The following is a 6,619-nucleotide window of genomic DNA, read 5'->3' on the forward strand; positions in this document are numbered from 1 at the left end:
GTTTATCCCTATGGTAGCTTAACAAAGCTCCTGAGAGCGAAACGTTGCTCCAGTAAAATGTGACATTAGTTGAAAATGTGCAATGGGAAGTCAAAATAGCCGATGGGAAACATGTATAACCTACGCTGGTGTCATGAATAAACCGACGAATCATGCATAGGCAGTGGAAGCAGACTCACAGATGCAGAGTAATGAGGTCTTTCACTGATAAGTCAACGTTGGACCTGAAGAAGCCCACTGCGTGGCCGAAACATTGTCAACAAAGGGTCTCGTTACACCGCATCTGTGGTATATAATATCGAGGTTGATAATTAAGATACATGTGCAACAGTTGCGTATATGTCGTACCTATCAATCTCCTTGTATATATACCGTCTTGCTTGAGGCTGTGGGTAGGATGAAATGGGGTAAACCAACTGGGATTGGGGGGATCTAGACAGCAATATTTATAGCAGGTGGAGATATAGTTTTGAAATGGTTGGTGCTCTGATTTAATGTTATCAATTTATCCAACTACATAGCAGAGCAGTTTTACTAGTGTGTTTGGAGGACTCAAAATAATGCATTTTGCGTTGTAACATTTGACAGCTGTCAAAATAGTATTTATCGTCGCTTCTCAACACCGTGACCAACAGTTCAGCGCGCCGAGGTATATTAAGTGGTTATTATCTTCTTCGTATAACTGTAATCTAAAACCGTCAACTAGCTCCCGCTTCCCAATATGCAATTTGCGTGTCTTGCCCTCGGAGTGCATCCGCCTTCCAGTTTCACATTACACTCGACGTAAGCGCTCAATTACGTAACTAATTTTACATCCTTGCGGTTTTTTACCCTTGACCGCAATTGTGACATTAATTACACGCTAAGTATCGTTTACCTTCACCCCACAGCATATACTCCAGCTAGTGTTTGCCTATACCCTCAAACACGTGCGCTAGCTAACGTTTAACTCCACCCTGCAATATGCATTAAAGTCAGCACTTACCCTCACGCGGTATGTCCTCCAGATGGTGTTTACCTCAATCCTGCTCTCTCTGCAAGATCGGGATAAGAACACTTGTGGCCGAGCCATGTTGGGGTCCCGGGAAATGAATGGGTACGTACTGAGGTGAAGGCTACTGCTTCCAGCTTGTCTTGAGCAGACAACTGCCTCAGTGTGATATGGAGATAAATGATATAAAATATCGACACGATGGAAAAGTAGACACAAATGCGGTATAATGGGATCATTTATTGACTACGTTTCGCCCACATAATGGATTTTATCAAGTTTGTGTGGGCGAAACATAGTCAATAAAGGATCGCATTATACTGCATTTGTGTCTGTTTTTCTCTAAGTGATATCATGGGCCACATGCGCAGATATGTCTTTGGGAAGTGACAGGCTCGGTGGGGCCAGCAGACTTGCAACAAGTTATACGGGGTTCAACAGAACATGACCCTCCTTCGACAGACAGATTTTAATCGGATTATTAACCCTTCGGAAGAGACACCCAGAATAACCCGATAAAGCTACTATGACTATCTTCGTTATAGTCCATTGATCGTCTGTTCCAGAATGTGAACTACTTCACCAAGGTACCTACATACCACTAAGTGAAAATGCGTAAGGAAATATGTTTGTGATGGGATCGAATCCAGATCCTTCAGATGTGTGCCGAAGCAACTACCATATACATCACGCCACACCTAATAAATAAAAAAAAAACATTCAAGACCGGGATCTCTGTCCTGGTCCTAGATACAAAAGATTTGAGAAATTTACTGAGAAACCAGACCACGGTTTTCTAGTCCAGAAATTTGTGGTATCAGGTAATATGGAGCTTGGGATATGTATACATTATGTGATATCTTGCAGTAAAAGAATTGATACAATGTTAGTAGAAACTTCTGGGGGGGTTATTATGTGTGAGTTGTCTGTGGTTTTGTAAAATTAGTTGGACGTGTTGCGGTGAGCCGTGTGGAGGCCGTTGTACCAGGTCTTTTTCGTAAGTTGCTCAGATCTTAAAAACTGTACCAGGACAAGGTTAATGGCCCTATATGAGAATCTTATAAGAAGTGGATAGTCTAGTGGTGTGATGTATATTGTAAAGTGACCATGGGAGGTGGTGACGATTTACCCTTTGGATAATCTTATCTTTACAATACTCTACAGCTTGCTGAAGGGCAGCCAACATGTAGACAAGACAGTTGCAATAGAAATGAGACAATATATTTCACCTTCCAACTGGAATCCTCATCAGCACAATGTACACTAGAGGAAGAACAATGGAGGTGGCAAGTCACATGAAAGCTAACTGCAAACTGACCTATTGGGTCATGCCAGTTACCTGGAGTTTACCTGGAGAGAGTTCCGGGGGTCAACGCCCCCGCGGCCCGGTCTGTGACCAGGCCTCCAGTGAAGATATTTTGAAGCTTATTATAAGCTTGAGTAGCTATGGAAATTGCTTGGATAAATATAATGTTGAGGAAGTTAATATACAGAGCATTATATTACATATATTTTTGATACCAGGTTGCTTAATTAGCTAACCTTTACTTGTGTTGTCGAATGAATAGCCGTGGCTGGTCACCAGCGCTGCCACCACAGGTAATAATTTAGAACATAATGCAGAAACAATGTATTTGGCTTACACCTGATTACACAGCAGGTGTAAGTAATACAAGATACCAAACTGTTGCACGTCTGTCTTACTCATTAGTAACAGCAAGGTTGAGAAGGTAGTCAGTAAGGAAATCTTATCTCAGGCAGAGTTCCCAGAGTATAAATACTCTCGAAACCATTTACTGGTACGTCCGAGGTAGTATACAATTGAGTAGTATAAAGCTGAGTAGTATACAGCTGGGTAGTATACAGCTGGGTAGTATATAGCTGGGTAGTATACAGCTGGGTAGTGTACAGCTGGGTAGTATATAGCTGGGTAGTATACAGCTGGGTAGTATACAGCTGGGTAGTATACAGCTGGGTAGTATACAGCTAGGTAGTATACAGCTGGGTAGTATACAGCTGGGTAGTATACAGCTGGGTTGTATACAGCTGGGTTGTGTACAGCTGGGTAGTATACAGCTGGGTAGTATATAGTTGGGTAGTATACAGCTGGGTAGTATATAGCTGGGTAGTATACAGCTGGGTAATATACAGCTGGGTAGTATATAGCTGGGTAGTATACAGCTGGGTAATATACAGCTGGGTAGTATATAGCTGGGTAGTATACAGCTGGGTAGTATACAGCTGGTAGCATACAGCTGGGTAGTATACAGCTGGTAGTATACAGCTGGGTAGTATATAGTTGGTAGTATACAGCTGGTGGTATACAGCTGGGTAGTATACAGCTGGTAGTATACAGCTGGTAGTATACAGCTGGTGGTATACAGCTGGTAGTATACAGCTGGTAGTATACAGCTGGGAAGTATACAGCTGGTAGTATACAGCTGGGTAGTATATAGTTGGTAGTATACAGCTGGTAGTATACAGCTGGGTAGTATATAGTTGGTAGTATACAGCTGGTAGTATACAGCTGGAAGTATACAGCTGGAAGTATACAGCTGGTAGTATACAGCTGGTAGTATACAGCTGGGAAGTACATAGCTGGCTTCCGAGAAAGTAAAAAATTTGTGAAAGCTGCCATGAGAGGTGTTTTCAGCCTTAGCATTACCTAGTGATCTGCCAGTAAACAGGACTGCGCTCTCCGCCCTGTTGGATGTAGTCGAAGCAGAAGCTCGTGGATGGTAAAATAAAATAAAATAAAAGGCACTTATGCCACCTGGCTTTGCCTAGCTATTACAGGGCCGGCCAGAAAAAGCCTTGGGTTCCTCTCAGGCCACACTCTTAATATTATGTCACTGACACTCACTGCTCTTTCTTCTGCCTCTGGAGTGTCACTCCCTGCACTTGTATTCGTTTTTAGCTTTCTTTCGCATGCTGCTCTATCGCCCCATTTCCTTCTCCACCCTTCATGCTTCTTCCCTTTTTTCCCTCAACCTCTCTCAACCTTCACTCTAGTCTCCAGTAAACAATCAGCAGGCTGAGATATTCCGACAAATACTCCCAGAACTCTACTGAGAGGCAGTATGCCTGAAGCTAATCTGAACACCAACCGACTGCTGCTTCGAAGGTGTTAAGCAATTTGTACTGATCTGATCGGGGCGATAGAGAGAGCCTCCCAGTACACAATTCAATTTACGTCGCTGGCACCTTTTTCCTTCCGGGTATTGTAGGTAGCTTGTCACACACGCACAGTGTGATTTAAGCACGATGGTTGCTGTATGGCGAGTTGCCTCCTTCAGTGGAACCATTACTCGTAGGAGGCAAGGTCGCAGCACAGGGCGGAGTAAGATATAAAAGATCTGAGCTCCTGTCATTGCCAATACTTGTGTTAGACTGCTCATGCGATCTGTCAGGGAGTGATTGACTGATTGCAGGGCCATCTGTCAGCTCTGATTATTAGCTGATGGTCACGCGAGTCGAAGAATAGTATATGTGTCCACTTTTCTTACCAATAGACAGTTCAGGGAGCCACTGCCACCGCTCTTACTAGAAGACAGTTCAAGGAATCACTGTCACCGCTCTTACCAGTAGACATTTCAGAGAGTCACTGCCACTGCTCTTACCAGTAGACAGTTCAGGGAGTCACTGCCACCGCTCTTATTCAGTAACTTAAGCCTGATCATTTTCCTGGCTACTTTCAGTTGCTCCTGCAAGATCTGAGGAAGTGATAACTTCGCACCTGAGATGAACTTGTAGTGTGAACGTGATGCAGAGAGCAAGAACTGGTGGTACGGAAGGTAGACTTCAAAGAGCTGAAGAATGATTGTTGACATGTGAGGAGGAGACGAAGAAAGCTTACAAAAGCTACCAGCGTAAAAAAAAAAAATAACGTTCCCGTAACTTCAAAAAAAAAAAAAGATAAATAGGCTGATCAAGTAGCAGCGGCGTGGGCGAGATTAACCAGGGTAACCAGGAAATGTTGATATCTGGACGAGTATTAATTGTTGTTTGGAAATGGGTTGGCTTGAGCATGTTAGATTATTGTTGGCTAATGAGTTAGATTAGAAAAATCTAATGAAAGAAACTTAGGGACGCCCGTTAACGTTTATAATAATAATAATAATAATTTATTATTATTATTATTATTATTATTATTATTATTATTATTATTGTGCCCCTACCACCGCCACAGCCAGTAGCAGCAGAAAAGCAACAGCAGCATCTACCCACCACCAGCGACAGCAGCAAGAACACCAGCAGCAGGAACACCGGTAGCAGGAACACCAGTAGCAGGAACACCAAAAGCAGAAACACCAGCAGCAGGAGCACCGGTAGCAGGAACACCAGCAGGAACACCAGCAGCAGGAACACCAGCAGCAGGAACACCAACAGCAGGAACACCAGCAGCAGGAACACCAGCAGCAGGAACACCAACAGCAGGAACACCAACAGCAGGAACACCAGCAGCAGGAACACCAGCAGCAGGAACACCAACAGCAGGAACACCAACAGCAGGAACACCAGCAGCAGGAACACCAGCAGCAGGAACACCAGCAGCAGGAACACCAGCAGCAGGAACACCAGCAGCAGGAACACCAACAGCAGGAACACCAGCAGCAGGAACACCAGCAGCAGGAACACCAACAGCAGGAACACCAACAGCAGGAACACCAGCAGCAGGAACACCAGCAGCAGGAACACCAACAGCAGGAACACCAACAGCAGGAACACCAGCAGCAGGAACACCAGCAGCAGGAACACCAACAGCAGGAACACCAACAGCAGGAACACCAGCAGCAGGAACACCAGCAGCAGGAACACCAACAGCAGGAACACCAGCAGCAGGAACACCAGCAGCAGGAACACCAGCAGCAGGAACACCAGCAGCAGGAACACCAACAGCAGGAACACCAACAGCAGGAACACCAGCAGCAGGAACACCAACAGCAGGAACACCAGCAGCAGGAACACCAACAGCAGGAACACCAACAGCAGGAACACCAGCAGCAGGAACACCAGCAGCAGGAACACCAACAGCAGGAACACCAGCAGCAGGAACACCAGCAGCAGGAACACCAACAGCAGGAACACCAGCAGCAGGAACACCAGCAGCAGGAACACCAGCAGCAGGAACACCAACAGCAGGAACACCAACAGCAGGAACACCAGCAGCAGGAACACCAGCAGCAGGAACACCAGCAGCAGGAACACCAACAGCAGGAACACCAGCAGCAGGAACACCAGCAGCAGGAACACCAGCAGCAGGAACACCAGCAGCAGGAGCACCGGTAGCAGGAACACCAGCAGCAGGAACACCAGCAGCAGGAACACCAACAGCAGGAACACCAGCAGCAGGAACACCAGCAGCAGGAACACCAGCAGCAGGAACACCAGCAGCAGGAACACCAACAGCAGGAACACCAACAGCAGGAACACCAGCAGCAGGAACACCAACAGCAGGAACACCAGCAGCAGGAACACCAACAGCAGGAACACCAACAGCAGGAACACCAGCAGCAGGAACACCAGCAGCAGGAACACCAACAGCAGGAACACCAGCAGCAGGAACACCAGCAGCAGGAACACCAACAGCAGGAACACCAGCAGCAGGAACACCAGCAGCAGGAACAC

This window comes from Cherax quadricarinatus, chromosome 19 (genome assembly GCF_038502225.1).
Source record: "Cherax quadricarinatus isolate ZL_2023a chromosome 19, ASM3850222v1, whole genome shotgun sequence".
NCBI classification, from domain to species: domain Eukaryota; kingdom Metazoa; phylum Arthropoda; class Malacostraca; order Decapoda; family Parastacidae; genus Cherax; species Cherax quadricarinatus.